The sequence below is a fragment of the Sinocyclocheilus grahami genome, unplaced genomic scaffold, assembly GCF_001515645.1.
Source record: "Sinocyclocheilus grahami isolate Dianchi unplaced genomic scaffold, SAMN03320097.WGS_v1.1 scaffold736.1, whole genome shotgun sequence".
Taxonomy (NCBI): Eukaryota; Metazoa; Chordata; class Actinopteri; order Cypriniformes; family Cyprinidae; genus Sinocyclocheilus; species Sinocyclocheilus grahami.
Window position 1 is genome coordinate 177,243 of NW_015505915.1, and position 26,407 is coordinate 203,649.

The 26,407-nt window shown below is 37.0% G+C and overlaps 1 pseudogene; it reads left to right on the forward strand.

Annotated features, from left to right (window-relative positions):
* The window catches only part of LOC107560631 (zinc finger protein neuro-d4-like), a 69,950-nt pseudogene that overhangs the window by 11,104 nt on the left and 32,439 nt on the right, over positions 1 to 26,407 (forward strand).

Sequence of the window (26,407 nt, forward strand, 5' to 3'; positions counted from 1 at the left end):
GCAGATGAAGAAAGAAATGAGATAAATCATTTGACTGGGTTGTCTAGTGAAAAAGAAGAGGGAGGGGTAGCAGGGCGGATGACGAAAAGGGAGAGGTGCTCGAGGAGGCTGCTATTGCGAAGTGTAATCTACAGTACGGATGGGGGATGGGCATACCAATATCCTCTCTTAACAGTCCTAAGCTCATGGAAATACTGTGGGCCACATCAACATATTAGTCAGCCTCCACCATCAGTGGTACCAGCCACAGCAATTCAGCATGGTTACAAGTCCTTTACACCCACATGTGACACTAAGATCCATTTATAAAGAAGTACCATAGTATTCTTTGAAGTACCCAGAACTGCTGGTTTGAATATGGAAATCATTCAGTCCATGGTATAACCATCTAGTACCGTGCGGCATTGCCTTTTTGGTTAGCAGAGTTTAAGCTTATGTAAAGATAGCAGATTTTAAATTATTATCTGGCACATTCCATGAATATGGTACACTTTATGACTTTAAAAACAAGCTTTCAAGGCCCAAATCTATTAAACTATTATCTAACATAAAATTAACCTAGCACGAAAGAACTAGCTTAAAGGCAGGGTAGGTGATTTGGTTCAAAAATATTTTTTGTTATGCTGGTTAGAAGTCTCTTCACATCCTGATAGCAATCACTAAAGGTTAAGTGGTCTAAATGTATTTATATGTATTTATATTGTCTGTGGAAGGCGTAGGACCATAAAATGTTCGTCCAATCATATCCCTCGGTTCGAAGACTATGATAGGCTGTCCTACCTGCCAGCATATGTATTTGCATACCTCCGCACACCCTGTTCGCGCAGACGTGATACATCATCAGCGTGTTCCATTAAGCTATTGCAGACCGAGCGAGAATGGAAGACATTATTATTGTAATATTATGCACTTTGTACTAAAGTTTTCTCACCGGTAAATGAGACATGAGGTAATCTGACAGCGTTGCATTCAACCCTCCACCAACAACGTCTCTCATTGTGTCGCTGGTTAGCATCTGGTCTGCCTGTGCGCATTCATGTGTTTTGGAGGAGGCGTGGCATTGGAGAGTGATTTGCATGGAGGGTGGGAGCTTATGCTTTCAAAGCTAGCTTGCTATTGCTAGCCTCTAGAAATCGCCAATCCTACCTTTAACTAGCTTAGTTCCATGTCAGCCGTCTCATCCACCTTACCTATATTCAACAATTAAAATAAAATTAAAATGTCATAAGTGTAGTATAATGTGTTAAATGTCATAAGTGTAGTATAATGTGTTAAACTGATATTTAGTTCTTTGTAATAAAATGACTAATTTATTAATACAATTATTACTAATTTTATTAACAATAAAAAAACGAAATATTGTCTACACTACTTAAAGTATCATTTATTCCTTGTTACAAAAAATATTACATTCTTTAATATTAATTTAGGTTCTACCGTAAATAATCTCTACATTTTCTCAACATTTACACAAACTGTAATTGACTACATTTGACAAGCTCAACCCTCTTATGCAAGTGATTTTAAGGAAAATTATCAAACAAATATTGTTTCTTTAATTGATGGGAAGTTTAAGTTTATTTGTAGCTACATTATTTAATTGTTAGACAATATTGCAATTAATATTTTCTGAAGGTTAAGCACCTATCACTGACAAATTGTTGAAAAAGTAATATAAATACTTCAATACTGTATAATAAACAAAATACAGGAGTTTTAAGCTAGTTTGTGTCTTTGAAAGATATATTAATATGTTGTTAGTATAAAAATGATGGTATTTAACTTCTTTTCTGGGTTACATACAGTATTACTATGTAATCTTTTTTAATCCATATTTGAATATTGCATATGATAGTTTCACTATATATACACTGACTGAATTTGTTGTTACTAAGTTGTGTTAAAATGTATATATTGTGGTTGATTTTTCGAGCATGTGTGTGTGTGTGTGTGTGTGTGTGTGTGTGTTTGCATTCAATAACTTGAGAGGCCTCTGGACTCTTCAACTGGAGTTTGGTACTTTACTGACACAGTGCAGCCTCTAGAGGGAGCTCTCTGTTACTTTTCAAAAGGACAACTGTTAATTGAGACTTAATTGGCACTGTAGAGTTCTCTGATAGTGTACTGAGTATAATGAGGAATACACCAGTAAGTTTTCAGACAGATTTGGACAACATCTCCCTCTGCCTTTTTGCTGGTTTAAATTAAATAGGCTACAGAAGAAGAGCTAATTTTGGAGGTGGTTCTATTTTTGAGGGTCATAGTTGAGCTCTGCACAGGAGTGACAGTGTGGATGCTGGAAGCTATGCGCTCCTCTCCAAATCATCTTTTTTTAATTTCTCTTATGGTTTGGGGAAAAGGCACCCTGCTCTTGAGGTTCTTGTTTTCCTTTGTTTAGCTAGTGTGTGTGTGTTTCAGCCTGTCTTTTTTTTGGTGTAAATTGTAAGTGGTTATTACATGAATGCATTCATATCGTATCAAGCATGCGTTATCAAAGCCGAACACATTTTATTGCAGCATTTTACATGTTGACAGATCTCTTTAAAAGCTTTAGATGCAAAAAAGGAATCTACTAAAATCTACTAAAAATAGCTCTAAGAAAGTAGATTATAATTTGGATGCTTTCTTTCATTAGCCTTTGCTTTGATATATGCTGCCAATATAAAAACACTGTGCACCAAACTCAAATGTAATGAAAATACAAGAGTAATTGCCTCAGATGTATCCGATTAGATCTGCGCTCCATTTGTCACAAATGCTGGCCTGAAAGGTTTTGTCCAAATTCTCCTTCGCTGCTATGAAAGAAATCCAGAGGTGGTCATTCACAATCGAACACTGGTCACCTATGATATGAGGAACTGTGATTAAATTACATAGAGAACTGCAGGGAACAGTGTTGATCGAGAAAATTGGAATTCACAGAGTTCGGCCTACTTTCAGACTGTATTCCATATGGCTGGCTTTCTCTCGTCTTCCAGCAAGACACGTTTCACAGCTTTCAAGGCCACCGCCACAGTATAATATAATGAGATTGCTGGAAAAAAAAAGCAAACAAACTGAGAGCGGCCATTTTCTACAGCTGTCAACTTATTACTGAAAGCCAGACTTGTTCCACTAGCAGCACTCGCAGGACTGAGGAGATGGAATGGAGAAGGGGGGCTTGACGGCTCTGTGCTCAGACTAGAAAGAGGCGGAGGGGGGAGGGGGCATTGGATTGAACCTCAGCGGTGAGTTGCTTTGCGTTTGTGTCTTTTTCGCTACCCATTTCCTTCCAAAGCTTTCAAGTCTGGGCCCAAGTCAACGTAACAGTCACTCACTTTTACTTTAAATTATTGAGAAGAAATTGTTTGCATTCTATCTGCGTTGGTCAGGTTTTGCCAACATTGTGGTGATAAGTCAATGGTCTCCACGTATGGAGGACAAGGACTGCCACTTAAAAAAAAGACGGAATCTATTATGTATGTGTGTATGTATTATGTATATGTGTATATATATATATATATAGTGGTGGCCAAAATTATTAGAACACTAGTATTTTCACCAGCTAAAAAATGGTTTTAAGTCAGTTATTTCTATCTTTTGCTGTGTGTCAACAGGAAATATCAGTTTACATTTCCAAACATTCATTTTGCAATTAATTGTAATCTTGGAGACGTCGCCACAGTTCTTCTGGATTTAGTCTGTCTCAGTTTGTTCTGTTTCTTCATGTCATTCCAGATCAGATCTCTGTGTGGAGCACTGGCTGCTGTCAGACTCCTTGTGCATATTAGTTTATATTTAGATTTCTACAGTACATTTTATGTGTATTTTTATATTTATAGTTGATCAAAATATTGAATCCATGTAAAGTAAAAAGTAATAGGAAGGAATCAGTTATCAACATATTAAATTATATATTAATTTATACAATTTATTAATTTACAAATTACATATATTGTATGTGTAATTGTGTATATATATATATATATATATATGCACAATTACACATACAATATGATATATAATTTGTAGTTTATATATAATATTAATATTAGTAATAATATTAATATTTAGATTTCTATAATGCGTTTGATAGTTTTTGTTTATAGTTTATTAAATGATTTAATTCATGTAAAATACTACATTTATAAATAATTTTTCAAATTAAATAAGCATGATTAACTGTTAATAGCAAAACCTCATAGGTTGCTTTCATGTGTGAATTGTCTAATTACAGTTTTTTAACTTGACTAGCAATTAAAGAAATGCTTTATGAAACAAAATGATATTTAAATGTTTTATTGAAAAATATACTGTTGACATTTGTAAAATTTACTACATTTTACTATATATTTAAAACTTAATTCAACAAACTGTTTAAATATGTCTATATATCAGTTTGATTTTTAAATTATTTATATGTATATTTGTTTTATATATATAATTTTTTTCAATTAACAATTTTATTTGTTAATTTTATTTTTAAGTGGCACTCCTAGTCCTTCATTCCAACAAGGAAATTGACGTAAAAAATAAATTAAATAATGTCTAAAAAAAAGAAAATTAATTTATGAAATCTATTAATGTAAAAATGAAGAAAAATTTCTGTAAGGGGATAAAAATATCATCGATGGAAAGTGCCCAACATAAAACTACACGTGTGTATCTTTTATACTGGATTATCCAATAAATAAAGTATCTGCACATTCTGAACTGTAGATTGGTTAAAAAAAATGAATGGTACTACCATGGTACATATTCAAAAATCACTGTATTACAGTACCATTATATCATGTACAAAATGTATTATATGAATCAGAAATGGGCACCAAACTACGTGCATTTTTCCTTCTGCTATGCTGTCTCATTGGTCAGTTAGATCAAAGTGAGATCATAACACTCAGCATCAACTATCTGAAGGCTAAAATCGAATTCACACACACAATCACATACTTAAACACACATATACAGACACACACACTGACCTTTCACTCCCTCTAAGCATAGTTTTACACACAAAGAAGTGAGAGCGCTTGCTCATGGCACACTGGCATACACACTTTTCCCCGTGGATGCCATTCCTGGCCGGCTCTGCCCGCACACAAGCCAAACTCTGGTTGGGTTGCTTCAGGCATTTTGCTTCCTCTTATTGATTTTTCTTATATTAGCTAACCTCACCCATTTCTCCATTCTGTGAGCCTTCCTCAAAGATACCTAATGTTTTTGGAGTTCTCATATAGCGTGAATTTAATGACTGAAAATAATGCATCTCTCAGTAATGTAGTTAAAAAGGCAATAAGAAGTGTTTTCCCTTTGCTATTCTTGTAACTGCTTTTCCTGTCAGCTGTAAAACTGCAGCACGCTGCTGCGCATGCTGTTTATGTGGCAAATCAGAAAACACAGTCAAGGTATCTAGATCCTAGTTTCAGACCCAGATATCAGCCAGGCCTTTTTGAAATGACCACCATTGGCATGCTTGGTCGATTAACACAAGTGTGTCTGTTCCAAAGTCTTCCGAAAGCCTTGTCAGTAGATAATAAACATATTCTGTTTTCAGAATTTTGTAATAAAGGTTGATTATCTTTTGTGCTTACTAATTATTATTATTATTATTATTATTATTATTATTTTATTAATTTTGTGTTTCCTTTGCTGTAAATGGGATCCGGTGCTGCTTTGGGCAAAAACAGTAGAAACATTCTTCAAAATATTTGCATTTTGTAAGACTGTAATCAGATATTGTCTGCATCTGCTCATGTCTGTTTCTGTCTTTTCCTTCTCTTTCTAGGCAATCAAGTGGAACTGTCATAAAGAACAGGTATGCTTGTTAAATCCAATACACAGATCTTCCTACTCCTTGCAGGTACATACAGTGTCTTGCGAAAATATTCATACCCCTTCATTTTTTCACATTTTGTTAAGTTGCTGCCTTATGCTAAACTGCTTTAAATTACTTTTTTTCCCACATCAATCTACACTCCATGGTAAAACAAAAACAGGTTTTTAACATCTTTGCAAATTTATTAAAAATGAAAAACTTAAATGATTCCATTGCATAAGCATTCATACCCTTATCTGGGACAGTTGAAATTTAGCTCAGGAGCATTCATATTGCTTGTATATGTTACTACACTTCGAGTGAAGTTAACCTGTGGCAAATTCAATTGAATGGGTATGATTTGGAAAGGCACACACATCTTAATAAAAGGTCTAACAGCTGATAATGCATATCAGAGCAAAAACCAAGCCCTGATGTCAAAAGAACTGCCTGTAGAGCTCAGAAACAGGTTTGTGTCAAGCCACACATCTGGGGATGATTTCAGAAAAAAAATCTGCTACATTGAAGGGTCACAGAAGCATGTAGTCTCCGTTACCCTTAATGGAAGAAGTTTGAAACAACCAGGACTCTTCCTAGAGCTGGCCTCCTGGCCAAACTGAGCAATTGATGGAAAAGGGTCCTGGTTAGAGTGGTGACCAAGAACCTGATGGTCACTCTAGTTGAGCTCCATGATCATATATGCAGATGAGAGAAATCTAGAGAAGGACAAATATCACTGCAACACTCCACCAATCTGGGCTTTATGTCGGAGTGGCTAGACTCAATCTTCTCCTCAGTGAAGACATGAACACACACTTGGATTTTGCATAAAAACACCAAAAGGACTCTCAGACTCTGAGAAACAAGAGTCTCTGGTCTGATGAACCTCAATTCCAAGCATTATGTTTGAAGGAAACCAGGCACTGCTCATCACCTGAAGAGTACCACCCCAAAAGTAAAGTGTGCTGGTAGCAGCCTCATGCTGTGGGGCTGTTTTCAGTGGCAGGGACCGAGGGACTCGTCAGAGTAGAAGATAAGCTCAATGCACCAAAATATTGAGTTAGCCTTAATGAAAACCCAGTCCAGTGCATTCAGAAGCTCAGACTGGGCAGAAGGTTCACCTTCCAACGAGACAATGAACCTAAGCACACAGCAAGAATGGCTTATAGACAACTCTGTGAATGTCCTTGAGTGGCCCAGCCAGAGCCTGAGCTTGAACCCAATCAAATAATTCCGGAGAAACTTGAAAATTTGCATTTTCTCCCATCCAACCTGACAGAGCTTGAGAGGTGAAGAGGTGAGGAGAAGAATGGCAGATAATTGCCAAATGATGATGATCAACACTTGTCGCATCGAACAAAAAAAGACTTGAGACTGTAAAGGTGCTTCAGCGAAATATTTAGTTAAGGGTATGAATACTTAAGCAATGTACCAATTTCTAATACATTTACGAAGTTGTGACAATTCTGTTTTTGCTTTGTCAGTATAGTGTATGGAGTGTAGATTGATGTGGAAAAAAAAGTTATTTAAAGCAGTTTAACATAAGGCAGCAACATAATAAAATGTGAAAAAATTTATACTTTCGCAAGGCACTGTATCATATCCAAAGCACAAATGCAGTCACAATTACCATTGCTTTGATGAAATTTTGCAGTCATAATCCAGTCATTTAAATAGGAATTCACACGATCTGGAGTTTCGGGTGAGGGCAAAAAATTTCCCCATGTAGATTTTATCATTGATTTTAAGGCACACGAATTCACAGCATTGTCCAACACAAAGCTGCTTGGTTTAAAAGTGACCTCTTTGTGAGATTTCTACAATGCTACACTATTGACAATGGACAAAATTTTGCTAACATTTTCCTAATGTGGCCACACCATTAAACCACCAGCAGAAGCAGGCTAACAGTATAGGGATATTGAGACATGATGACTTAAGGAACCGATTGAGGAACACTTTATCAGTTTAAGTAACTGTAACTTGCTCAACAAGATTTTCTTCAAACAGTTGCTCCACCATGAAAGTAGTTGATCTTAAGGAGAAAACTGACAACAGAAGTCATTTTTGCAAATAGCATGCTATAGCACCCCTTGTGGAAGTATTGAGTATGCAGCATGTATTTGCGTTCACATATTCACGGATATATTTTCAAGATATAGAATCAAGATATTGTGGACATGAATTTAGAATTTGTTCCCACATTCATTAATGAGTTTAACTTGGCAGCAAATCAAATTAAATTCATCATTTACTCACCCTTATATAAATTCAAACCTGTGGTGACCAAACATTTTGGGGACCAAATGGTTTCCGTGCCCATTGACTTGCACTGTATGGTCCAAAATGTAATGGAAATCAATGGGAACCAAAGCTGATTGGAACCAGCGTTTTTCAAAATAAGAAAGTAAGTCATACAGGTTTGAAATGACATAAGGGTGAGTAAATGATGACAGAATGTTTGGGCAACAAAATATTATATATATAAATTTACATTAATGGGCCCTTTTATGCCTTTATTTAGACAGGATAGTAGAGAGCAGACAGGAAAGCATTAGGTGAAGAGAGGAGCAGAACCGGCAAAGGACCACGAGATGGGAATTGAACTCAGGTCGCCGTGAGCATAGATGCGCTGTATGTCAGCTGTATGTAGCACCACGAGGCTATTGGTGCAGACGGGTGACCAGTATATTTAACTAAAATGAATGGATGAATTAGTAAGTCTGTAATAAGTTATGGGAACAAATTCTTAATTTGTGGCCACAATATTTATTTTTTCTTCCACATGTCGCGTGTATATTTCCGATCTAATTTATTGCTTTTTCCATTGTGCTTGTGGTAAATGAAAACAAGCTGTGCCATACAGAGAAGCCACCTTATCTCACCAGTTCAGGAAGTTCTGATGGAGAGGCCTATTATGGAGTATTCTGTTTGAAACATTCAAAGTCCAATCAGAAAGCCTTTCAGAAATTGCTCAAAAACAGAAGTCTTGAAAGCTCATTTGACAAGGACTTTCTCTGAAGAACAATTTCTCACATAGTCACGGAGATGCCAAACTTTGTTTTTTTACTCGCTCGCTGACCTTTAGATATTGCCTGGTCCATTGTGTGAGACTGGCTGCTGACTGTTTAAATGGAGCCCACAGTACTTCACCAAAGGACTTAATATTTCCCCTCTGGTGGACCTGAGCACATGACATTCGATGCACTTTAATTTACTGCCTCTGCACACTTAGTGATTTTTCAACCCACATGTTGAGGATTGATTCAGCCCGCACCGAATGACCAGGATGTGGCCCCCAAATCAAACATGGACTAAATTAGGTTGAAAATATGTTGTTTTGCACCGGCCGCCATTTTGTTTGGAGAAATGAGGGTTATTTATTTCAGCCTGACTGAGTTTTTAGTCTTGAGCCACAGGGCTCTTCGCCATTCCCCCGCAAGGAGAAATGAGTTCACCAATCACAATGGTTTTACACTTACATCATCAACATCACCTCAAGCCTCTGTCAATTTGTTATCAGGCTTGTTTCAGGGATGCGGTCATTATTGCATAATGCAGTTTTCCTTCATTTCTCACTCCTGCAGACCAGTGCTTTTGATTACAATGAAACAAACGATGACGCATGAGACTGAGACTGTGTCCCAGAACTCACCAATACTTCCTTAGGGCTAATTTTTACAATCGCTTATAACATAGCAGGGAGTTTATTCAGCTGGTTTGCACAAAGAAAGTACGAAGGAAGAAAAAGCAACTGCGGGAGTGCAGGGTTAAGGAGAGTATTGTCAGGACTTTTTAAGCATCCCCCAATTATTTCTGCACTTTTGATCTTTCTTTGTGTTAACAATGGGAGAGAAGATGCAGAAAAACTTCAGTGCTGAATAAACTAGAGCAGAATCAAAAGAATATCTGGATAAATTCAATACCACTTTGATTTATAGCATTGCCAAACATTATTACACGTCTCATTCTGAAATACTTGATTTTGATTGGTCGATTGAGTTTCCTGCATAACTGTGTTCGCAGTGAAGGAGACTATGAAAAAGATGTACACTCATCATACTTTTAAAAAGAGTAATAATAGAGTAATAATAAGAGTAGTAAAATAAATAATATACTTAATTTGAGCTGAATGTAATGTTTTCAGACACTTAATTGGATGTTAACTGCAATTAATTAAATGTATTATAGTTAAAATTTATATTAAATGCAACTGGTTGAACTTTAAAATGGTTTTTTGATTCACTTAAGTTGGACTTTCTATATAATTTCATAATTACTTTTATTGTCCTTGAATTATGGTTAAAATGTACTGCCCGAATATACTGATATTATGTATGGTAAACTAAAACCAATAAAATGGTAAACTAAAACAAATAAAATATTAAAACATAATGATATAAATATACATAATGTACTTTAAAGTAAAACTTTTCATTTGACATTATTACTGTACAAAGCTGTCATGAAAGTGTACTCTCTTTAAGTACACTTAAGTGGCCATTTATTTCATTAATATTATGTTGTATATGTGAAACTGGGCCAGTCAAATCCAGTCATTGTCAGTCCTCTGTTCAGTGTCTTGTATTTTCCTCCCCCACGTGCTTTCCATTACCCAGTTTCTCCCATGGTAATTGTGTTCATTGTTCCCGGGTGTTTCCTATGTTTATGATGTGATTTATTCCAGGTGTGTCTCGTTTGGTTCTAAGTTCTTAAGCCCTGTGTTTTTCCATGTCTAGCGTCCGGTATCGTTCATCTATCCACTCTGCTACGTGTGCTTTGCTTTGGTTTGGATTAATAAAGACTGTTTCAAGAATTTCTCTACGTCTCCTCGCTCCTTCTCTCCTCACTCCGTCACAGTAGCAGCAGCAGCGTGACAGAATACCGGACCGACCAAAAGTAAGCAGTGCCCCTTCTCCCCATTTTGTTCTCCAAGACTTTTGTTTTCTTGTTTCATCCACATTCTATGGATGTAGCTGCTCGGTTCTCCGCCCTAGCCCGTAGGGATCTCCCCTTCATTGAGTACGCCTGGGCCACGGCACTCTCAAGCCCACCGGCCGCTCCATTTACCCCTAACCAAAGGAGGAGTCCGCTCCAGTGTCGGCTCCAATCCCCGAGTTTAGCCCAGAGAGGGCTCCAGTCCCCGAGTCTAGCCCAGAGAGGGCTCCAGTCCCCACGTCCAGCCCAAGGAGGGCTCCAGTTCCCACATCCAGTCTAAGGAGGGCTGCAGTTCCAATGTCCAGCCCAAGGAGGGCTCCAGTCCCCAAGTCAAGCCCAGGGAGGGCCACAGTTCCCGAGTAAGGCCCACGGAGGGCCTCAGGGGTTGATATTTTCCCCAAGGATTTTTTTGGAGTGGGGGGTTATAGGGATCCATCCGTAGAGGTCAGGCTGAGTGCCGAGGTCAGGCCTCCTGCACTGCTTCCTCCGCCATGGGCCCCTGAGTTCCCTACTCCACCATGGCCCCCTGAGTTCCCTGCTCCGCCATGGCCTCCTGATCTGCCTGATCCGCCCTGGGTCCTGGAACGGGTACTGCTCTAGAGGCCTGCCGTGAATCCCTTCTCGTTGGATATTGTGTGGCACGTGGACGCACCTTCCAGGAGGGGGGAGTAATGTCAGTCCTGTGTTCCGTGTCTTGTGTTTTCCTCCCCCACGTGCTTTCCATTACCCAGTTTCTCCCATGGTAATTATGTTCATTGTTCCCGGGTGTTTCCTATGTTTATGATGTTATTTATTCCAAGTGTGTCTCGTTTGGTTCTAAGTTCTTAAGCCCTGTGTTTTTCCATGTCTAGCGTCCGGTATTGTTCGTCTATCCCTCTCTGCTACATGTGCTTTGCTTTGCTTTGGATTAATAAAGACTGTTTCAAGAATTTCCATACGTCTCCTCGCTCCTTCTCTCCTCGCTCCATCACAGTAGCAGCAGCAGCAGCAGCATGACAGTCATAAGGGTCAATTTTTGTTTAATTGAAATTTATACACTGAATAAATAAGCTTTATTTTATATACTGCTTTTATATACTGAATATATAAGCTTTCCATTGATGTATGGTTTGTTATGATAGGACAATATTTGGCCGAGATTCAAGTTTGAAAACCTAGAATCTGAGGGTGCAAAAAAATCTAAATATTGAGAAAATCACCTTTAAAGTTGTCCAAATGAAGTTCTTAGCAATGCATATTACTAATGAAAAATTAAGTTTTAATATATTTACCGTAGGAAATTTACAAAATATCTTTAAGGAACATAATCTTTACTTAAAGGGGTCATATGACGTTGCTAAAAAGAACAATATGTTGTGTATTTGGTGTAATGCAATGTGTTTATACGGTTTAAGGTTCAAAAAACACATTATTTTCCATATAATGTACATTATTGTTTCTCCTCTATGCCCCGCCTTTCTGAAACACGTCGATTTTTACAAAGCTCATCGTTCTAAAAAAGCGAGGTGTGCTCTGATTGGCCAGCTATCCAGTGCGTTGTGATTGGCCGAATGCCTCATGTTAGAACGAGCCATTTTAGGAGAGTGTGGTTGACTCTTAACTTTTATAAAAAATATGTCTTTGGATTTGAGACTTTAGTCTTTGCAACTTTACAGATCTTCTTTATGCACCAAGAGCTTGTAACACTCCAAAGAGAAAGGAAAAATTTAAATCGCATCATATGACCCCCTTTAATGTCCTAATGATTTTTTTGTCATAAAAGAAAAATCAATAATTTTGACCCATACAATGTATTTTTGGCTATTGCTACAAATATACCCCAGCGACTTAAGACTGGTTTTGTGGTCCAGGGTCACATATGTATATGTATTATGCAATTACATTTTTTTTTATATACTTTTAAGATTTGATTAAATCAAGTGCACTTCTTTTTCACAAAGGAGCCTCCCATCCACCTCTGCAAAAGTAAAAAAAAATCTCATTAAACGTTGAGTCATATGTTTTCATATATTCAAATTTGAGTGTAAATCAACTACTGATCTGTAAAGCAATATATAACAGTTGCTGCAGTTGTTTTACAAATATAGCAGTTAGCTAAGCAGATTTCTGAGTGCAGCCTCAGCAATAAAATCACTGTTTGGTACTTTTGTCTCCTGACCAGTTTTGAGCATGCAAACATACTCTTGAGGACAGAACTGTTGAGTGCGCTCTTTTTTGGCACATGAACCATTAATTCATACCACTGTTCTCACGCTGCAGTGTTTTTAAACTTTTCCTAACACATGAGTGAGATTATGTACAGTATATTGCAATGCACATTCGGTAGGTTTCTAACAGAGCTGAAAATGAGATGTTTATTTCCTAATTAGATGCCAGCCAAGAATTTTATTTAGGCTACCTCCTGCATGTCAGTACAAACAGTTCTCTGCAAAGATGGCTGAAAAATTAAAGACCCCTTGAAGTTACTTGGACAGAAATTTGTTTAGTGCAACATGACTCATCAATATTTTTTGCTCTAATTTCCCAGAAGGGAAAGACTAAATTTTGAATGCATTTATGTGCTAAAATATGAATTAGTTCATCTTTAAGTGTCTACTAGCATATAGAGGCTTCAAACACATGGATTAAACTCTTAATTTTGATTTCATGGAGCCTTTAAATAATAAATATAGTTTTTTGAGCACTGAAATCAAATATACTTAGATTCATGTGTTTGTTGTAACACATACCCCCTTTTTAATTCTTTCCAGCCTTGGTGAGGTGCTCTAATTTCCCAGAAGGGAAAGACTAAATTTTGAATGCATTTATGTTCTAAAATATGAATTAGTTCATCTTTAAGTGTCTACTAGCATATAGAGGCTTCAAACACATGGATTAAACTCTAATTTTGATTTCATGGAGCCTTTAAATAATAAATATAGTTTTTTGAGCACTGAAATCAAATATACTTAGATTCATGTGTTTGTTGTAACACATACCCCCTTTTTAATTCTTTCCAGCCTTGGTGAGGAGTTTTACCGTGATGCCATTGAGCACTGCCGCAGTTATAATGCTCGACTTTGTGCTGAACGCTCCATGCGCCTGCCTTTTCTCGACTCCCAAACAGGCGTAGCACAGAGTAACTGCTACATATGGATGGAGAAGACCCATCGCGGGCCAGGTGTGTGTCTATGTGTACAGTGTATCATGCTACACAGGTGATTTTGTTGTAAGGTTGAGGTTTTGGATGTTTTTGCAATGACCCTTGTTCTTTTTTTAACCCAGGTGTGGCTCCAGGGCAGCTCTATACCTATCCTGCACGCTGCTGGAGAAAGAAGAGACGGTTAAACATCTTAGAGGATCCACGTCTTAGACCCATCGAGTTTAAAATCGGTGAGAGTTGGTATTGAGAAAGGCAAACATAAATCTTTGATGCATTTTTGTTGTTGTTTTTTTTTGGGGGGGGGGGGGGGGGTAACTGGGATTTTTAAAAATATGACTATCATGTATTCTCACACGACCCTAATAAAACAAATTATTTATTAAAAATAAATTCTAGTCAGCTAAAGAAAAACAGAAACGTATTGTATTTACTTGGTCTGAATGTAATTTTAAACAGACTAATTTATAGAATTTTTTTTTTACACAAATGACCCAAAAATAAGTTCAGAGAGATTTTTTGGTTACATTTTTGAAAGAAGTCTCTTATGCTCACCAAGCCTGCATTTATTTGGTTAATGATACAATAAAAGAGTGATTTTGTGAAATATTATCGCAATTTAAAATATCTGTTTTTTATTTTAATATATTTTAAAATATAATTCATTAATGTGATGTCAAATGTGACTTTTCAGCAGCCATTACTCCCATGTCACATGATCCTTCAGATATTATTCTAATATGCTGACTTGCTGCTCACGAAAAAAAAATATCAATGCTGAAACCATTTTTGTAACATTATAAATGTATTTACAGCCACTTTTGATCAATTTAATACGCCCTTGCTTGGGACACTTGGTTTTGCAGAATCAATTTGAACAGAAATACATGAGATACATTATTTTTGGTGTTTATAGTGGTTTATAGCTTCTACAAGTGTGTAATTTCTCATCAAATTACAGGTTTTGTGTGAGACCGTTAACGGTATTGTACCTTTTCTTTACTTTAAGACTTTAAACAAATGACAGAAAAACTGTCTGGCCTGGTCTTTTATGAGTTGTCTAGAAACGCCTTGGTGTGACAATTATTTACGGTGTGTGTCCAGACTATGAAGCAGCACTAAAGAAGGAAGGGGGTGTTCCTGAGGGTCCAGTTCTGGAGTCACTCCTCAGTGGAGAACTGCTGGATAAGAAGGTTGAAACAAAGGAGGAGGAACCCATGAGTGAATGCCAGGTAAAAAAGATTCCTCAATGGTGGTTTGCTCCCCCTAGAATGGTTTTGTAGACACACACTCAATAGTCAACTAGATAAAGAGTTGTATTACACACTCTGCCATGAAGTACACACTAAGACATTGTCATTTTTAGTACTTCCCGCCTCTCCATTCTGCATTTCTTTCTGCTTTCTATTGCCGTCTTCCTCTCTCTTCCTGTCTCTCCCCTTCTGATTTCTCTGTAGTACTTGTGTCTCTTTTTGGCAGTAACACAAATCCCTGCAGGGCTGACACACCCCCACTGGCAGACTTCCTTGTTAACCACAAAGTGTGTATGTTTGTGAGTGTATTTTTGTTATTTTGTGTGTGTCTGTGTCAGTACGTTTGACGAAGATGTATTGATTTTGCGGAGAACGGTTGCACATTTTCAGTGTCTCTGGGTTTACAGGTATTACATTTGACCGTGTTGAGGTGCGAATGCTTATAGATCCTAATGAACCAGCTTGTCATTTGATGGAGCTGTCACTAGTGTCACCACCCTCACTGTTTTGCACACAACATGACATCTATCCTAGGGGTGGATAGTTAACCAATTAGCACTTCAATTAAGAGTCACTCTTTAGAGCACTTCGTCCCCTGGGAGCAGAGACCTGTGATCCTGCTGCTTGTTTTGCCTCAGGCCCCTGCAGGAGTTAAAAAGCTGTGTGCCACCCTGCTACCTCGGTTCACTTCCCACAGCCACATATTATGAGTGTGCTTACAGTTGTGCACTTGCTAGGCAGTCATCGCAGTTAAGGCCCTGATACACTTCGTCTGAAATCGAAGAACGTATTGGTGTGATTTCATTTTGGAAAAAAACTGCTAAGTTCCCGATATACTTCAACCAAAAATCAAAAGCACGAACCAGTATGAAATCATTTAGAACAAAAACAGGCCTCGATATACTTCATGTCGAGACACGACAGCTTGATACTGTCTACACGGGACAAAGCGAACGTTCCAAATACTTTTATCTCACATTTTAATGTCCTATGAAATCGAAGAATGAACTGGTGTGACGCCATTTGGAAAAAAACCCCCACCAAGGCCATGACATACTTCAAACGAAATAAACAACGAACTGGTGTGACGTCATTTCAAACAAAAACAGCTAACAGCTATACTTAAGGCCAATTCACACCGCACGGACAAACTCCAACAAACAAGTCTGTCGGAGTTTGTTAGATCAGTGTGTCACCCTTGTCGGCATTCGTTGCTGGTCGGAGTTTGTTTTCACACGACTGAACATGTTAAATCGGCGTTGGTTGTGTCGTGGAATGTCTGAGCAGTGTGATATGATTTTCCAACAGACGACAGCAAACTCTGACGTAATCTGACCTGGCCATGAACTGTTGCCATATACATACTTCACTTAAAGCGAGCTTCACCCGCGGCCTCTTTCGTTTTATTCGCCGTCTTTTCAGGCGAAGAATGACACGCAAAGACATTAATAACATACAAATTTTGATTGTGGTTACAGGATCATCCACTTTTCCCCCAGTCAGTCTTACACCGTGTCTACACCAGACGCGAGCGGTGCGGCGTGACCCGACAAAATACAATAGAACCTATTATAATCAGTGATGCTGTCTACACTGGATGCGGTGCTGCGTGTTGATTTGTGCAACATGACAAATCCCCGACAGTAAACTGATGTCTCATTCTATTTATGATGTACTGAAAAGTACAAATGATTTGCAACGGTCGCTTTGTCGCGTCCAGTGTAGACAGCGTATAGCTGTTGCGGTGCGACACGACAACTGTCATGTCCGGTGTAACGTTAGACACAGTGTTACTTGACTCTTTGACTCGAAGTTTGTCAGTGTCTGTGAACATTACACTTATTTTTCATAAAATTCTAAATCCAACAGCCAACTTGTTTGATGGTGTTTGTTGGCGTTCGTCTGTGCGGTGTGAATTAGCCTTTAAAGAGAAATCGAAGAATGAACTGGTGTGATTTCATTTAGAACAAAAAAAGTTAACACCACCATACACTTCAATTGAAATCGAAGACGATCTGGTGTGAACAAAAACAGCTAAGGCCTCAGTATACTTCAAGCTAAATCAAGAAAAAAAAAATACAAAAACAAACCAAAACAAAACAAAACAATAACGGTGTGCTGTCATTTTGAATAAAAACATGCCGAAATGATGTTCATTTGAGTTTGAAACAGCTTGCCAGGAAAGTTTGCTTTGGCTGGTAAACTATTATTGGAAGTACAGCAAATTGGTGGAGTACATCAGAAAAAGTGTTTACTTTCAGCTGCTTATCGTCACGTCATTGACACTGCGCTGCATTACTCATTTTAATGGGTTCTGTTTGCTTTTGGCATGTTGTGTCGCACTGTTTGTATCCAGTGTAGACACTGTTAATAATCTGAACAAACTCTTAACCCTAGGTATTTACCCTAAAACCTTTGCCGTGCAACTCACCGCATGATGCACATTAATGATACTTTATCTTTATTCACATTTACCATTACTGCACCATTATATGACAACAACGGTGACCTAAATGTTAAAAGGACTGTTTCAGCTAGACCCTTATTTTTTGTGTGTGTGTGTGTGTGTGTGTGTGTGTTTATTCAAGCAACACTAACCATCCGTCCGCTGGGTAAACTTGCATGAATTGCTTAATGCCATTACAAGCTATTGTTTGATGTAAACTAATATAAAACATATTTTCCATGTAGGTTTTCTTAGGGTCTGTTATTCTCGCACTCGTCTTTCCAGCTTGTTTGACATTCTAGAGTTGTTCAAACAGTACAGCTGACTCATACAGTATGTGCTGGTCTTTCCTTGTGGTCACAGAAGCTGCTGGTGGGAGATTTTCCTCACGAGCTGGACATGGATGAGATGGAGGAGGATGTTCCCAAACGCAAGAATCGCACCAAAGGACGGGTACAACACATGCAGCTATAACATGTTCTGCAGTCACTAATTCATTAGTATGAATCATACTAATATTAGAGTGAATCATACAGTTGTAGGCTGATTACTCACAAGACTCAACTAGTTTTGCTTCAGAAATCATTTTAGCATCGGGCATCAAGTGCCGAGCCAAATGCACATGGGTCTGAGTCATATTTTTGTCTACCTTTAGTGGTTTGGATGTGAATAGATGGATTTTCTGGAGTTTGACTAGACGTACAATCTTAAATGTCAACAACAACAAAAATACTGTAAGCATTTAAGCATTAAAGTCTTTTAGAAGTTGATAAGCGATTTTGCTATCCTAACTATGCACTATCATATGGTTTGATGCATTTTATTATTTACATTCAGTTTTGTTTGTTTCCCGCAGTCAGAATATACCCGCCACACATTTTTGGGTTGCAATTGACCAGTTGAGAACCTCTGCTCTAAGTAGCAATTAGATCCACAACCCAAGGATTTGTTTGAATTTATCACAGGTTTGCAGTGAGCCCTGCAGGGTCTTTGTTTAATCTAGGATTTCTGTTTCTTCAAGGCTGCTGTCTGAACAAAGCAGGCTATTGTAGCTCATCAGCCATTGATCCATTATGGCTGTTTAGAACATATCCAGGTTTGATCCCTGCATACCTTTCATCATTGCGTTCTACTGGTTTTGTGTTGATTCAAAGCAGCTCTTTCCAAACAGCTATGAAAAACATCCTTTAATACCACTTTAAAGACAAGACCTGATGTGTGATAGCACACTGAAAACATGGCTAAGTTCATCTGTAATTACAACCTCACATACATGAAAGGCTGGAATTGTAAGTGGTTCTGTGCAGAAATGCATTCAAGACATGAAATGCACGATTCAAGAGTGAAATAAGATGGGCCACGTGGATTTAAATATGGCATATGATGAATTTTTATATGAATACGAAAATGGCAAACACATTATTTTCAGATAACTTTGTGAAATTAAAATTGACATTAAAACTTAAATCTATTTATAATATAATATAATACAATACAGTTTTCTTTAGGGTTTTTTGAATATTCATGATTAATAACATAATAGTTAATTTTATCTTAATTCTACTTATATGTGCATTCAAATTTGAATGACAATTGTTGATCTTATTTGCTACATTAATTCAAAATCAGCCATGGGATTTACAGGGCAATGTATGGTGCACAACCGTGACAGAAAAGCAAGTTTCAGTACTCTAGTTTAGAGGAAATACATACAAGGATAACAAACAGAATGTCTTCGATTCAGTCCCTAGAATCTCTCACCTTCTGTGCTGTTAATTGAGGCACACATCTTCCTCTAAGATCTCTCACACCCCACATAGTTATCCGGCAATGTGTGGAAGAGATGCTGTGATAATTGTGTGTAATTAATGCTGTGTAAGAGGATTTGCTTAAAGCTCGAAGAAGGAAGTGGGATGGGGGCTCCGCAGGGCCAACATAACAATGGATCACTAGCCGCACCTGGTTGCCAACTGTAAATTAATCTGTGGGTGTTTACATGCAATTTTTGATATGTCCAGGCATGTGGTGTTGGGGGGATGAGAAAGAGACAGGAACCAGCATCCCTAGAGGATCGAGACAAGCCATATGTGTGTGACAGTGAGTATCATGCGATAATAAACAAATGATCACAGAACAGATTTCTATATTTATTATTAAAGGGGTCATATGATGCGATTTAAATTTTTCCTTTCTCTTTGGAGTGCTACAAGCTCTTGGTGCATAAAGAAGATCTGTAAAGTTGCAAAGACTAAAGTCTCAAATCCAAAGACATATTCTTTATAAAAGTTAAGAGTCAGCCACACCTACCTAAAACGCCTCGTTCTAACACACCCCCACATACCTACGTCACTATCTGGGAAGATTTGCATGACGCCACCCAAATGTTCACGCAAAGAAAGAAGGCGTAACTTTTATTCTCACTGTAGTATTGTTGTTGCCGCCGCCGCCATGTCGTGAAGGCCCTGTGTGCTTCGTTGTGAAAGCGAAACTACTTAGTTTGGCCTTCCAAAAGAGGACGATATCGCTTTGTCATGCTTGGAGCTGATCCGTGCTGGTTGCTGAGGAAATACTTCAACTTCGCGCTGTGGATCACCGGATTGGCTTTCACCGCGGACGAAGCAGAGTCCAGCCCGCGGTCGTTACATGTGGTTGCCGCAGGCATCACAGTATGGTAAGGGGCGTGACATTTCCGTCACACGCTTGAGGAATTCGGCCAATCACAACGCACTGAATAGCTGGCCAATCACAGCACACCTTGCTTTTCAGACTGATGAGCTTTGTAAAAATCGACGCGTTTCAGAAAGGTGGGGCATAGAGGAGAAACAATAATGTACAGTATGTGGAACATTATGTGTTTTTTGAACCTCAAACCGCATAAACACATTTCATTACACCAAATAGCAACATCATTTGACCCCTTTAAAACCAGCATGGGGAAAGCAATAGTAGAACGCGTAATAAAAGTACCATATAGCCATATATACATGTACAATGCAATTTTCCTGATAATAGGATGTTTAATGTCAAGTTTTTTATTGTGGCGACTTATCCTGCATAGTGTTCCCAACATTATCTGTAACTGTATCTTTTCTCATAGGCAATAACAGCTGAAATGTTTATATACACAAATGACACAAATATTTTACAAACATAATACGTATAATATATATTATAATATTAATTTCAAATTAGTGATAGTTTAATAAATAATAATAATAATAAGTACTAGCTATTATTATACAAATATAATACTTATTGATGATGTTTAATTATTAAATTGAAATCAAAATAATTTTAATGTTTAAATACACCAATAAATTACTTAAAATGATTTATAGTAAATAATACTACTAATAAAATGTATTAAATAGCTTTTACTATACAAATCTAATGCTTATGATTCATTTTTAATTATTAAATTAAAATATAATTATTTTAATTATTAAATTAATTACTGATAAAAATTTAATTAAGTATTGATAAATAATAATAATATGTGTGTGTGTGTGTGTGTGTATATATACTGTATATGTATATCATATATATATGTATGTATTATACAATTATTATTATCCAAATATAATACTTATGAGTAATGTTTATTAAATTAAATTTTTTATTATACTTTATTTTATTAATAATACTTATGAGTCATTTTTAGCTATTACATTCGAATGAAATTAATTTGTAATTAATTAAAAATAACTGATAGTAAATAAAATCATAGAATATTAATAATATTATTAATAATAATGTAAATATAATAATACTTATAATTGATGCTTTTTGTTCATGACAAAATTAACCAAACAGTTGTACACATTATTACACTTTTTTGACTGCCTTTTTGTTTCCTTCTGTATTTCTTTGTGTTTAGTTTGTGGGAAGCGCTACAAGAACCGTCCAGGTTTGAGTTACCATTACACTCACACACACCTGGCAGACGAAGAGGGTGAGGAAGACTCCGAACGGCACACGCTGCCCTTCCAGCGCAAGAACAACCACAAACGTGAGCGCAGCATCAGCCTCAGCCATGGATTACACACTCATACCACAACCCACAGAGTACCACTATTCTAACACAACTCACCCACTCTCATACCCCTTTTCCATTGACCCCGGTGCTGGTGCTGGAGCCGCTGTCCAATCTAGCCCTGTTCCACGCATTTCCAATGAATGAAAGGTTCTTCTGGCCTGGACCAAATTGACTCGGCCTCTTAATCCTGCTGGTCTTAAACCAGGCACCGTTATCGCCGGGAACCAGGGGCGGTATTCACTTAAAATTTACAAAACTACTCATGACCAAACTAGATCGTTCATTATAATCAACAGAGCTGACTGGAAGTGCGCAGTGCAGCAGTTGACACCCTGTTTTGTCCTCTTGTTCCTATTTTGTTGTGCTGCAATGCTACTCCAGCAACTTTATTTTCCCCATCTGTCTGAAATAAAAAGATTTTATTTACAAATATGTGTGAATTGATTACTATGAATTTTATTCTTTATATATTGAACTCCTATAATATTAACAGTTTTCTTCCTTCTTTGCTCTTGTGGTGAATTAACATCGTTATCAAGTATTTTGTAGTGCTGTCAAACGATTAATCGCGATTAATCGCATCCAAAATAAAAGTTTTTGTTTATATAATATATGTGTGTGTACTGTGTATATTTATTATGTATATATAAATACACACACACACACACGCATGTATAATATTTAAGAAAAATATGTTTTATTTGTATATTAAATATATTTATATATAATATAAATTATATAAAAATATACATGTACATATTTTCAAAATATATACTGCATGAGTGCGTATTTATATATACATAATAAATATACACAGTACACACACATATATTATATAAACAAAAACTTTTATTTTGGATGCGATTAATCGCGATTAATCGTTTGACAGCACTAGTATTTAGTTATCCACAACAAAGCCTGGATCCATTTAACGCTATATTATATGGGTTTCCATAGAAATGAATATCTGGTTCTGAAGACGTTAACACAGTAGAATCTTCGACTTGTCATCTTGTAATTATGGTAATTACCACACGACACAAACAAAGCAAAAGACTTCTAAACAAAGATTGTGTTCACACTGCACTCAAATCCGATTTGGATTCGGTGACCGCGCTGTCATTTTGCAAGTGATGAAATTGGATCCGTTTGTTGAAGCACTGTTGTCAATATCCATATCTACATCAGCTACTATAGTTATGATATAACGAGTCAGCGTAATGTCAAGAGACTTTCTCATAGAACAACGAAGAGCAGTTAGCAATGTGGAAAATCACAACAGAAAACTGAACTTTTTACCTCTGTTCATGTATTTTTTGACATCTCACCATGGTGTTAAAGTCACGAGGCATGTTTTACACATTCATGCATATACTGTGTCCAAAACTGCTGACTCATATGTAATAGTGTTACATACACATAATGGCCAACGACAAAAATAACAATGATTTGAAATCTGATGGACTGAGATGCATTTATAAACACTGATTACATTTTTTTCCCCTGTTCAGACTAAATGGATTTGAATGTGATGTGCCAAAAAATCTTTCTGAAAAAGAGTTGGTTATGTAGTAGCAGTTACTTTATCATTTGGCTCTCAAGTAACAATGTGGTACAATTCAGAGAGACGTCCCCGAGCACCAGCACCATTTTGGTGGAAAAGGGTATTAATCATCTCACATATGCATTACAATAATTCACATTGCAGTTTTTGTAATCAGTATTTTGTCATTTTCCAGTAAACATGTCCTGAAAATAAGATACATTTACCTAAGAAGCAAAATATTACATTAATGCATTTCTTACCTCATTGGCAATACCATTCAAATGTTTGGGGTCAGTAAAATTTTTAAGTGTGTGTGTGTGTGTGTGTGTGTGTGTTTTCTTGAATGCTCACCAAGGCTATAATTTATTTGCTCAAAAAACAGTAAAAACAGCATATGTTTATATAATTTAAAATGACTTTTCTATATGAATGTATCACATACTCACTATTTGACAGTTTCATGGTTAAGACAACATTTAAGACCATTTATTTTGAAATACATAAAAAATATTAATTACAATTATTATATTGAAACTCAATATTATAGTATACAAATAATAATTATGGCAATATCTTTTATGCACTACCGTTCAAAAGTTGGGAGTAGGTAAGATTTTGTTTTATGTTTTTGAAAGATGTCGCTTATGCTCCCAAGGCTGCATTTATTTGATCAAAAATAACAGTAAAATAAGTAATATTGTGAAATACTGCAATTCAAAACAACTGTTTTCTATTTGCATATATTTTAAAATGTAATTTATTCCTGTGTCAGTGTCACATGATCCTTCAGAAATCATTCTAATATGCTGATTTGCTGCTCAAGAGACATTTCTTATTATTATCAATGTTGAAAACAGTTGTGCTGCTTCATATTTTTGTGGAAATGGTGATACTTCTTTCAGGATTCTTTGATGAATAGAAAGTTTTTTTGAAATGTAGTTGTTTGTAACTTTACTGTCACTTTTGATCAATTTAATGCGTCCTTGCTGAAGTATTAATTTACTTAAAAAAAAAAAACGTGCTGACTCCAAACTTTTGAATGGTAGTTTATGCTTAAAACATTATATAATCTTTGAAAATAAGTCTTACACCGTTTTGCTGAACAAGTCAAATTGATCTGTTTTTTTTGAATGGTTAGTTTTGCTATTTTTACTGGTACAAAAAGACAAAAATACTGATTAGGATTTTTATTTTTTTTGCAGTGCACACTGTATAATGAATTAATGTATAAGTATCAGTATTGAGATCTTCCACTCCTCATGGCTTAGTTGTGTTCAGTCTATTGCCGTTTTCCCTGACAAAGACAAGGTAACATTGCAGTGTCCTTGTGAAATCATGCCCATTTGCCTCCCAGAGATATCTGGCTCGATGCTTGGCTGAAATTGCCTTCCCATCGGTTTGTTTACCTCTTACCGCCACTGGCTTTTTGATTCGAAAGCTGGTTAGTGCTGAATATTAGTGGTAAAATTTTGCAGGATTTTCAGACTGAATGCAATCGTGAGCGTCTGCAGGATGGTACGTTTTTTCATTTCACACACTCACACACACACACACACACACACACACACACACACACACACACACACACATTCTGTATTCCCATACTCCACCACGAGCAATATTATTAATAAGACAGGTTTTAATGAAACCTAGGCCCATGTATTATTCATGCAATATTTAGACCAAAAGAGAACGATGTAGATGTAGGCATGCTAGCTAGAGCCGTTCAACTCAAGATGGAGAACTGGAGCCAGACCAAATCCGAAACTCCCATCCTCTGCCTTTATTTGGTTGTAGGGCTGTTCCAACTCTCTCTGTTCTATCAGTTTGATGAATGACAGATTATTCAGCCAAGAGATGAGATTTCACCTCTCATTCTCGCTCTCTGTCTTTCTCCTTTCTACTATTTTGCCATTTCTTTCTCGCTTTCTCTCTTTTTCCCCCATCACCCTTGTCTTTCTGCCTATATGCTCTCCGCTCTATCTCCTTTTGATTTGAGATTCATCTATCAGTTCTCTGTATTTTTCCCCCTCTTTATTTATTTCCACTGCAGAAGTGAGGCTGCTTGGCTGAGATGAGCGACTGCATTAAAATTCATGCCTGCTCATATTCTTTTTCATATAGTGTTGTGGTGCTGCTAGTGGGACGGAGGGGGTTTTGGGAGCTGTCCAGCAGGGTTTGGGGGGAGGGGTGCTGTCTGGTGTCAACGTGAAGGGAAAAGGGTAGAGGGGTAGGTGGCGGGGGGATCGCTGTTTGCATTTGAGGTCGCCCCTTTAGATGTGCACCTGAAAATTGGATTTGGGAGTTCTAGTTAAAATCCTCCCCCACATGCTCGCACGCACACACATACACACTCTCTGCACCCACACTCTTAAAAAACGTCAGGATTTTACAAGATTGAACTCTTATTTTCTGAATTTTTAAATGAAATCATTGCCATTTTCTGTCCTAACACGACAAAATACTGTGGAAAAAAAGATTACCGCGCTGCATTGTGAGATAATAGTATAAATAATTGTCTTCCTTTTCGTTATGATAATTAACATTCCCTTTAGCAGTGAAGTTCTTAACTTTGAATTAATTTTCTCCCATCCAGTGTAATTGTGTTACAGAATTCAATTCGTTGCATTGTTTAACATGGAGACAAGAAGCCAGACATTATGATTAGCTCTTAACTCTTACAGTTTATATTCTATTTGGCAATATGGAATGTTAAAGTACAGAAATAACATAATCTTGTATGAACAGTTAAAGGAAATAATGAGTTTTGCAAAATACACTCTGAACATTTCCAAACATGTATAACATAAAGTGAATACAAAGACAGCAACAGCCGAATCACCCAACAAATAGTAAAAAATTCAACAACATAATTTATTTATGCCCTAGTGCATGCTGGGAAGCTAAAGCCAGCATAGTACTGTGGATATCTCAGTATAACAGAAGAGATTACTGTTAAGCACAGCAAATAGTAGTCAAGATTATACTGTAAATTGACACAACACATTTACAAATTTTTAGTGTGTGTTTCATCAACTACACACACACACACACACATTCTGTATTCCCATACTCCACCACGAGCAATATTATTAATAAGACAGGTTTTAATGAAACCTAGGCCCATGTATTATTCATGCAATATTTAGACCAAAAGAGAACGATGTAGATGTAGGCATGCTAGCTAGAGCCGTTCAACTCAAGATGGAGAACTGGAGCCAGACCAAATCCGAAACTCCCATCCTCTGCCTT